This window comes from Phoenix dactylifera, chromosome 1 (assembly GCF_051530095.1).
Source record: "Phoenix dactylifera cultivar Ajwa chromosome 1, Ajwa_hap1_PhDact_Kaust_v1.1, whole genome shotgun sequence".
Taxonomy (NCBI): Eukaryota; Viridiplantae; Streptophyta; class Magnoliopsida; order Arecales; family Arecaceae; genus Phoenix; species Phoenix dactylifera.
In genome coordinates this window covers 33,287,205-33,298,424 of record NC_143190.1, presented here as the reverse complement: position 1 = coordinate 33,298,424, position 11,220 = coordinate 33,287,205, and the positions used below count along the sequence as shown (strand labels likewise).

At 41.0% G+C, this 11,220-nt stretch overlaps 1 pseudogene; it reads left to right on the top strand.

Moving 5' to 3' along the window:
- Positions 1-6,471: 6,471 nt before the first annotated feature.
- LOC148715177 (small nucleolar RNA R71) lies at positions 6,472-6,569 on the top strand (annotated as a pseudogene).
- Positions 6,570-11,220: the final 4,651 nt, after the last annotated feature.

Below are 11,220 nucleotides of genomic sequence, written 5' to 3'. Positions count from 1 at the left end.
CAGCATATTGATGATTGAATTTTGTAAATGAATTGACAAATTAATAAAGTGTTATTTGGCATTATTCATCATTTCATCTTCAAATGAACTCTTATATGATGAAGTCCTTAGGACTTATGTTATGATAAAGGAGGATTTATCTTTGAGTCCTTAAACTTATTTGCGACGAAATGATATGTTGTTACTAGGACGACAACATTATCGAGATTAGGTCGTTGTGTGACATATACGTTGGTTGTCCTCTTAACCAAGGAGTGTGGAGACACTGGTATGCCACACAAGTGAAGTGTAGAAGTACATTTCACTAAACGTGACCAATTCCGGAACGCTCTACTGTCGAGAGATGTTCCGAGTGGATATGGGTATAAGTTTGGCCCTCTGACCTGAGACCGCAACCTGTGACTAGCAAGCAACTCACTGTACTTTGGTACCGGACTACCTGAATTTCTAATTCAGTGACGGAAGGTCACTGGGTGCAGTCAAGTACTTGCGTAGTCAGTTGTGAGTCAAGATGGAATTGACCCCTCCTGAAAATAGGAGATAATGTCTTGTGATTAATTTAGCAAAACCTTGGCCAGGGTAATCCCAGTGAGGAGTCACGGGATATCTAAAGTTAATCACATAATGGATGTACTAATTATAGGGTTGACAGTGAGCTCTAAGTCATCCTGGCATTAGGAGTCAAAGGGATTGAATTATACAGTAACCATAGTTCAGGGTTCCAGAATATTTGCTTCGCATATATTCGACCTATCCGGACGTCGGGTACCATTGCTAGATGGTCACATCGATTAGTGTAGAAAATTATTCCTATACTACCGGCTTAGGTTCGAACCTATGAGGTCACACGCATAGAAGATTCCTGATTGATCAAGAAAGCTGATGAATGATTAAGAATCATTCAGGGGTAATTTGGTCAATTTGATTGGCAAATTATCTTATAAAATAATTAAAGTAATTATTGAAGGATTAATTAGTAATTAAATTACTAATAAACTCAATTTGATTGAGTAATTGTGCTAAGGATGAGCCAAATTGAATTGGATTCAAGTTTGGGCTCAATCAGGGTTTTGACCTGATTGGATTAGGTCAGAACCAAAAAGGACTTAAGCTGATCAAATTAATTTTAAATTAATTTGTTCTTAATTGGGGATTGACCTAATTGAATTAGGTCCAACACAAAGTAATAATTCAATTTGATTGAGTTTGTATGAGCCAAAATTGAATTGGATTCAATTTGAGCTCAATCAGGGTCTGACCTGATTAGATTGGGTTCAACCAAATTGCTTTGTTTTAATTCGGGTTTGACCAAATTTGATTAGGTGCAACCCAAGGGGATTAGGCTCAGATGATGTGGCAATTATTGGTGACATGGAATTGGATTTCATGAATTTTAAATAAACCAAAATTATTGCATGGCACATGGACCCATTGCTTGACACATGGCGACATTGTTTGTTATTTGAATTTAAATTCAAACATTAAGCAATGTGTTAAATGATTTTAATCACTCAAACCATCAGCCAAGGTGGCGTCTGAGTTTTTGAATGCATTAAATTCGAATTTCAAGAGGTGATTTCGAAATTATGAAGTGTTTTACCTTGCCGCATGGATTTCAAATTCCTTCCCTCTTGCACATGTGTTTAAAATTTGAATTTAAATCAGATTTGGTTGAGATCTGATTTGGGTTGTTCCTATTCCTTTGCATGTGCCAACTAAAAGAGGTTTTTTGAAAATAAATTTCGAATTTTGAATGAAAATTCGGAGGCCATTAAAAGGGGTCAAACATGGGCACCAAAAACACATCCATTGCAGCCTTCTTCCTCACCCGCCTCCTCCTCCTGTTCTTCTCCATTTTAGATAGGGTTTTCAGGGTGAATATCTAGAAGATTCAAGATCAGATCTGAGTCCTCTACTTCCCTTACAAACCTCATCTCTATCTGCTTCAAGACGATTGATCAAGAGTTGATTGAATCCCGGCGGGCAGATTTCAGCTTTCAAGTGTTCTGCAGCTGCTAGCACTGTTGCGGAGGAAGATCCTTCAGGACTTCGCGTGTACTTCTCGTAGAGGCCATTCGTGTGCGTGGCTGCGAAGTCAAGAATCAGATTCACAACTTTCATCCATCATAAAAGGTATTAATCTAGCATTAATCATTTATTATGGTGTCAAGGTCTAGGTCCAATTCCCCGAGGTTTTACCCTCTTTTGGGGCTCCTCACGGAGATATCTCCAGAATCCATTCGATGGATATTCGGAGATTAATTGGAATAGAGTTCTTAAGTTTCAGATCTGATAGTTAATCATGCATAAAAGTTTTAGCATAATTGTTTAAACAATTCCGGCATAATCCTATATGTTCTTAAGGTGCTGATTTCTAGATTTGATCTTGTAAGCGTGCATGAATTAAATTGTTTGATTCGGTTTTTCCGCTGCGTTTTAAAACTTAAAAAGAACTACGTATGGCTTGATCCCCCTTATGAAGGGGTACATAGGCAACCCGATCAGGTTCAGCCATGGTTTTCAAAACAAAAAAAAAATTCAGCATGCTAAACACCGAAGAACCTAGGATTCACTTTCAAATGGGCCCATAAAATCGATGCCCCACATGTCAAAAATTTCAATAGCAGTAATGGGCTGAAGAGGCATCATTTGCCTACGAGTTAGACTTCCTACACGTTGACATTGGTCATATGTCCTACAGAACTCGTGGGCATCTTTAAATAGTGTAGGCCAATAAAAACCACATTGCAACACCTTAGCTGCCATTTTCTTAGATGCAAAGTGTCCTCCACAAGCACTGGCATGACAAAAAGTGAGTACACTTTGCATCTCATGCTTGGGAATGCATCTTCTAAAGATTTGATCATTGCAATACTTGAACAAATAAGGAGCATCATAATAATAATTTCTTACTTCACGCAAGAAATTATTCTTATCATTCGATCCCCAATGCTCCGGCATCCGGTTCGTGACAAGAAAGTTTACAATATCAGCATACCATGGCATAGTAGAAAGTGCAAATAGCTGCTCTTCGGGAAATGAGTCCTTGATGGGAAACTGTGGCACCGAATTATTAAAAACTAGCCGTGATAAATGGTCAGAAACCACATTCTCTACTCCCTTTTTATCTTTGATAGTGATGTCAAATTCTTAGAGTAGAAGTATCCATCGTATTAAGCGTGGTTTGGCCTCTTTCTTATCCAGTAAATATTTTAGTGCTGCATGATCCGTAAAGATAACAATAGGAGCACCAAGGATATAAGAGCGAAATTTATCTAATGCAAATACTACTGCAAGCAATTCCTTCTCGATGGTGGTGTAATTCATTTGAGCATCATTTAAGGTTTTGCTTGCATAGTAGATGACATATGGCTTATTATCCTTGCGTTGTCCTAGGATAGCTCCTATCGTATAGTCGCTAGCATCGCACATGATCTCAAAAGGTAATGACCAATCAGGTGGTCGCACGATGGGTGCAGTGCTAAGCATAGCCTTCAATTTTTCGAATGCCTCTTGACATGTTTCAGTCCAATTGAACGGTGTATCAAGGGATAGGAGGTTACATAATGGTCGAGCTATGACACTAAAGTCCTTGATGAACCTCCTATAAAATCCTGCGTGACCCAAAAATGATCTAACATCTCTAACCGTCTTGGGTGCAGGTAGCTTGGCGATTAAGTCAATCTTAGCTCTATCAACTTTCATGCCCTTCGATGAAACAATATGTCCTAGGACAATTCCCTTTGGCACCATAAAGTGGCATTTCTCCCAATTCAGTATCAGATTCTTTTCCATGAATCGAGCTAAGACTGCTTGTAAGTGTGACAGGCAATCATCAAAAGAATTGCCAAAAATAGAGAAATCATCCATAAACACTTCTAAAAATTTCTCGATCATTTCTTCAAAAATGCTGAGCATACACCTTTGGAATGTTGCAGGTGCATTACACAACCCGAATGGCATCCGACGGAAAGCGAATATGCCAAAAGGACAAGTGAAGGTAGTCTTCTCTTGATCCTGGTGAAATTTCGATTTGGTAGTACGCGGAATAGCCATCGAGAAAACAATAGAATTTGTGTCCTGCAACTCTTTCCAAAACTTGGTCTAGGAAGGGTAGGAAAAAGTGATCTTTCCTAGTGACCAAATTCAATTTTCGGTAGTCAACACACATGCGCCAACTCGTCGGAACGTGAGTCGAAACTAACTCACCCTGCTCATTTTTGACTACCGTCAGACCCGACTTCTTAGGAACGACTTGAGTAGGACTTACCCACTTGCTGTCGGAAATTGGGTAAATAATACCCACGTCAAGCAACTTGAGGACTTCTGCCTTAACCACATCTCTCATTGTAGGATTCAACCTGCGTTGCATTTGCCTTGTGGTTGTGGCATTGTCCTCCAAATATATCCGATGCATGCAAATTGAAGGGCTAATCCCCTTCAAGTCGGCAATAGACCACCCTAAAGCTCCCTTATGATTCTTTAGAACACCGAGTAATTTTCTTTCTTGGGCATGATCAAGGTCAGGTGAGATGATTATAGGAAAAGTGTCCTCGGGTCCAAGAAAGGCATACTTGAGTTCCTTCGGTAAAGGTTTCAACTCGAGCTTAGGTGTTTGTTCATGGGATGGTACTATCTTTGTTTCTCGAGGTGGCAACTGTTCAAATTCCTCTATTCTCGGTCTCCACCCATTGACCATCATAACATCCGAATTATCTAAACTAGGTGGGACCACATCATCAGCAGTACCTTCAGAACACCAATCTATCAAACCATTGTCGGCCGATTCAGTAAATATTTCTTTTAACAGATATTCTTCTGCAATGGTTTCAACCCATTCAACTTCCTTACTTTCTTCATGATCACTGGGTTGTTTGCCTATACTAAAGACGTTCAGTTTCAAGGTCATATTGCCAAAAGAAAGCTTCATGACACCATTCCTACAATTGATCAATGCATTAGAAGTTGCAAGGAATGGACGTCCTAAGATGACCGGAATCTGAGATGGTGAATTGGAAGCCGGATGTGTGTCCAGTACGATAAAGTCAACAGGAAAATAGAACTTGTCTACTTGGACCAACACATCTTCGATAATCCCTCTAGGAACCTTTACTGACCTGTCAGCTAATTGTAAGGTCACAGTTGTTGGCTTCAACTCACCCAAACCGAGTTGCTCATATACCGTATATGGCAACAAGTTCACACGCGCTCCTAAATCTAGCAATGCGCGCTCAATCCTAAAATTGCCAATGATGCACGAGATAGTTGGGCAACCTGGATCCTTATATTTAGGAAGAATGTCATGCTGTAAAATTGCACCCACAATTTCAACCAGAAATGCCTTCTTCTTGACATTTAAACGACGCTTGACAGTGCACAAATCTTTTAAAAATTTTGCATAGGAAGACACTTGTTTGATTGCATCAAGAAGAGGTACATTGATTTTTACTTGCTTAAAAAGCTCAAGAATTTCAGAGTTTGGTTCAAGCTTTTGCAAGGGCTTTAATCTTTGTGGAAACGGTGCAGAAAAAGAACATTTGATTTTTTCAGTAGATGTTGGTGCTTCAGTTTCTTCATTATCCTTTTCTTTTGTCTTGGGAGGGTCAGAATCAGGTATGACTTGTGTTTGTTCTAGGACTGGTCGGTCAATAATCTTTCCACTTCGCAAAGTTATTATACTCTTTGCTTGTTCTTTATGCGAAGTTGAAGATGATGCATTGTTACCGCCGTAGACTTGAGGGTTAGGTTGTGGTTGAGCTGGTAGCTTACCCTTCTCTTGAGCATTTAAAGCAGTGGTCAGCGTTGTCAGTTGATTTCTTAATTCATCATTGATGTTAGCTTGACCTTGCATGAAAGATTGCAAAGTTTCTTCGAGACTGGATTTTTGAGGGGGTGTGTGTGCATAATGAGGTTGCGGAGGTGGAGGAGTTGGGTTATATACTTATTGAGGTTGGTCATTCCTCCACCTGAAATTTGGATGGTTCTTCCATCCAGGATTGTAAGTACCCGAAAAAGGATTATTGAAAGATTTTTGATAGATATTCATAACATTGGCCTGATCGTGCAAGACTTCCTTGAATGCGGGTATTGTGGGGCAATCAGTGGTGAGATGGCCAGGCATCTCGCAAATCCTACAACACTCGCTATTATGTTCTACGGTCTTGACGGGTTCAATCCTTCTAAGTTCAATTTCCTCAACCTTCCTAGTAAGGGCTGCCATTTTAGCCTAAATATCATCCTGAGTACTAAGATTGTAAAGGACCCCGTGTCCAACGCTAGTAGGCTTAGGTAAAGGTTTATTCACTCCATCCCCTGTATCCCATAATTGTGCAGTCTCTGTGAAAGAATCTAAATAGTCCCATGCCTCATCGGGTTGCTTTTCCAAAAATAGACCATTGCACAGTCTCTATAAATTGTTTTAACTGTGGAGACAACCCTTCGTAAAAGAAACTAATGGTTCTCCATGTTTCAAACCCATGATGAGGACAAGAGAGAAGCAAATCTTTAAATCTCTCCCAGCATTCATAAAATGTTTCATGATCTTTTTGTTGGAAATTGCTAATGTGCCTTTTCAAAAAGTTAGTCCTTTGTGCGGAAAAGAATTTTTTCATGAATTCTCTTTGCATATCATGCCATGTTCCTAGCGATCTAGATCTCAAGGAGTTCAGCCATGTTTTGGCTTTATCCTTTAAGGAAAAAGGAAACAAGGTCAATTTAAGAACATCTTCCGATACATTTGGCACTCTAAATGTGATGCTAATTTTCTCAAAATCTTTAAGGTGAAGATAAGGGTTCTCGGATTCCATTCCATGATACTTGGGCAGCAATTGAATTACTCCTGGTTTGATTTCAAAGTGTCCTACATTTTCAGGAATAATCATGCATGAAGGTTGACTAGTCCTAGTGGGATGTAAGTATTGTCGAAGTGTCATAACTGGGGGTCTACCTTCATCACCATGGTGACTTCCTACATCATCAGGAAAATTTGCCATCTCACAAGGTGTGAGATACTGCGAAGGAATTTCAAGGATGTGTCCTAAGGGATGATCTAAAGTTGTACGATTTAATCGACCAGTGTTGTCCCTATTCCAACCTAGCATAAAAAATTTAAATTTTTTTTTATGTTTTTTTTAAATAAATATAAATATAAGTACCAACTAAAGATACCCTAAAATGACACCCTAAAACAAAAATCTATTCACAATCAAACATGCAACTAAACATTACATCTCAATTTCTAATATTTTTCTTAAATTTCTAGACAGCTCCTAACTGGTTTGAAGAGGGCACCTAAGCCTCCAATCCGGTCTAATGAACCGAGTTGACCAGTAAAACTCCCAGGTAAGTCGAGGGGTCACGATGCGTTCGCAAAGGTCCCACTTAAAACCCACTTGTCTCGAACAGATGAATTGTCTCCCTTATAGGGACAAAGCTTGCCTAGACATCAACTAAGCCACAGAGCGAAATTGGTGCAACTTTCGGTGGTCTTGGTCCTATTGAGCTCGAATGTCCTTAGGGGCCAACGTCTAGTTGATTTTAGTTAAGCTTAGGATATTTGTGCAATAGGGTGATTTTTGGGCTAAGGACGAGTGATGAAATCCCGACCTTATCTTTTTAAATGGGTTCAGCCCTTAGAATATTTTATGCTGATGCCTTATACTATATGCAACAATCAAAAGTTTTTTTTTCTAATGTTTTATGACATGACATTAAATTTTATTGAATAAGTGATCAAGCAAATTATTTATTTTTTTTTAAATTTTACGAGTTGAAGTTTGAAATTTGAATTCTGAAATTTGAAATTTGAAATTTTAGGTTTTTTCTCTTTTATTAATTTTTGAATAATCACCCTTGATCTTTTCTTAAAGTTTTTTCTTAAATTTTCAATTAGCAACAAGGGTTAATGAGATATGATAACAATAAAATTCTGATTCTAAAACAATTAAATGCAGAAAATTAAAAACAGAAAGCAGCAAGGTTTCGTATTAATCTAATGGTCTTAAAAGTTTCAGAATGTCAATCAGACCGTTCAGATGAAAGAAATAAGGTCCTGCACTTGACGACCAAATTTGAGTTCAATCAGACGGTTAATTACTTTGATATCAGATTTTGATGCAGACTGTGCAGGGAATAAAAAAAACTGCATTAAAGAATTTTTTTTTTGTTTTTCGAAAGAAAAAGACTAACTACTAAAGTACTAATTAAATCTAAAATTATACTCATAAATCAGCCGCTCCTCGGCAACGGCGCCAAAAACTTGACGCGCTCGCAAAAATGTTTTCGCGAAACTAATCTCCCAAGTATAGGAGAATCGTACAAGTAGTAAAATCTCGGGAGTCCGAGGTCGAATTCTCAGGGAACGTTCTATGGATTATTAGCGTAATTTTTAGATGTAATTTTGAATTGATTTTCAGAAATTAAAATCAGAGAACAATATAGCAATAAACAAAGTTCAATGAAATAAAGATGGTAGGGATCTGGAATCCCCCTTGATGATATTGCATCCAAGAAATAAACTCTATGGTTCTTGATTAAAAATGAATGGTAGGATAGATCTAATCATGGTATATGTTTCATGAACATATGAACTCAATTTCTAAGCATTCGTCGTGCTTTCTACGTCTACGACGAATCAAATACTAAAGCAATCCATATATCAATAATCATAATCCATTAAAGAGCTATCTACGAAATAACTATGCATGGATCAAAAACATACCAGTAAATATAATTCATTCAAGGCAAAAGTTTAGAGTTTACTTCAAAGAGCAATACATCAAAGGTTCCTCCATCACCCTTCACCTAAGAAATCAGCCCTCCATTAACATAAAAGAAAACTCCCCTCTTTTCTTTTCTTTTTTCTATTCTTTTTGGAAACAGAGCATGCTCTGTTTCCCTTTTTTTTTCTTCTTTGAATAGCCGGCTGAGGCTCTCTATTTCTTCGAATGAACTCCCCCCTCTCCCAGCCGAGAGGTAATATCCTCTTTTCCTTTGATACCCCGATTTCGCACGCGGTGGATACCCGTCGGCTGAGATGGATTCCTGATCCCACGGGATACGTGGAGATGCTGAGTATCCCGGATGCGAGAAGGCCGATCGCGGACGAGATTGGAGCTTGGACGCGGAATGGGAAGCTGGCCGCAGGATGAGATTTGGATGCACAAATCTGAGGAAGGCTGAAGATTGTGGGATGCTGGGATGCATGAGCTTGCGGGAGAATTGGACTCGGACAGCTGGATGAGGCTGTGGATGCGGGATCTTCGCGGGATGATGACTGCACGCGGAGAAGACGGACTGCTGGCGTTTGGGATTCGGATGACGTGTGTGACCTTTGCTGGTAGCTGAGACGCGGATCTGGAAGACGCCCGGATGCTAGCTGATCATAGATGCGGAAATCGCGGGATGATGAGCTGCACGCGGACGCTGGGAGCTGATGTGGCTGGAACTCGGGAGAAGCAGATGGATGCGAGGAGGATCGGACGTGGCATGCTGGGAGAAGCTTCATGGGCAAACCGCTGAGAAGAGGTGGATGGCTGAGCTTAAGCATTGGAGCTGGGACGCGTTGTGAACTGGGACGCGTGGAAGATTCGCACGCGGACAAGACGGACGCGGTTCCTGGGGTCCCGAATCCGGACGATGTGCGGATGGGCTGCACGCGGGCTGCTTCAAATGGATGCATGGGATGAGACGGGATCTGAGGAGGCTGGGACTCTTGGATGCTACGCAAGGAACGACCGCAGGGCATTGGACGCTGGGATGCGGGAAGCTCGGACGCTGGGAGCTGATCACACGCGGAGATGCTCACGAGATGCATCGCGGACGGTTGAATATGGGCTCTGTTGCCCAGGGATGGTCACCCAAAAGGGGGGTGAATTGGGTGTTTTAAAACTTTTTGACTAATTAAAACAAAACACACAAGTGTATGTGCAAAGGTAAAACTAAAGTAGCAATCACAGTCAAACGCAAACACACAAAGATTTATAGTGGTTCGGAGCTTCCACTGCTCCTACATCCACTCCCCAAACACCTTTGGGAATTTCCACTATAATCAGCGATTACAGTACGGTAGTTTTGCGAGTTCACTACCCAACTCGTTGTTTTACCCCGGGCTAACAACGAACCCTACAATCCCCCAATTTAACCTAGGCTTGGGACGCCTATCCCTTGTTCCAAGTCCCTTGACTGGAACAAGCACAATAAACAAAGGTTTTACAAAGATTTAAAAGCTCTTAATGAAGCGAATATAACAATGAGAAATAATAAAACCCGGAAGAACCCTTTTAGCCGTTGGAAGCATGGGTAATGGTGGTTCTTCCGATGTGGAGCGCGTTGGCTTGAATGTGAGCTTTGAATGCCGAGTGGGAGTGAGTAGTTGAGCACGAAATCAGATAGAAAAGCTTGAATGCACTTGATTTCTCCTCTTGAAAGCTCTAACTCCCTTGAACCTCTTTTTCTTTCTTCTCTCTTGAATGATCTTGTGTTGGGTTGGTGAGAAGTTGTTGGAAGGCACTTAAAAGCTCCCTTTTATAGCCCAAAAAGCAATAGATCCGTTAGACACAAAAATATGACCGTTTGAAATTCAAATTTACCTGAAAAAGTGTGTCAGTCGCGTTCCAGGCGCTCCGGAGACGTCTCCGCTTCGACGCGAGACGTCTCGGCTGTATAAAATTTCTCTTGACGTTGTTTGGAGTCGACTCGGCACTTTTACAGGGACGACTCTGAAGAAGAACGACTTGAATGCTTGTTCTTCTGTTTTTCTGAGAGAGTCGGCTCGGTACTTTACGGGGACGTCTCGGGATGTTTGCGCTTTTTCCATGGGGACGACTCCGCGACTTCGGGGACGACTCCGTAGTTGTATCACCGAAAAATATGTCCTCTGGAATCCCCTGAGAGAGTCGACTCCGCACTCTCTGGGGACGTCTCGGAAAGTCCGCTTTTTACTCGTGGGGACGACTCCGCGTCCTTCGGAGACGACTCGCGCGCATCCCTTGAAATCGGCCTTTCTGCCGCCTCTGAGAGAGTCGACTCTGCAGAGTCAGGAGTCGACTCCGACCCTGCGAGATGCCTCGCCAGGTGCCGGGGACGTCTCCAGACGTGCCAATTCTTCCTGTTCGTGCCAGAGACGTCTCTGAGACAACCCGGAGACGTCTCGGCTGTCCCTGATCTGTTTTCTTCAACTCAAAAATTCTTCAATAAATCCTTGAAAAATATGGGAACTTG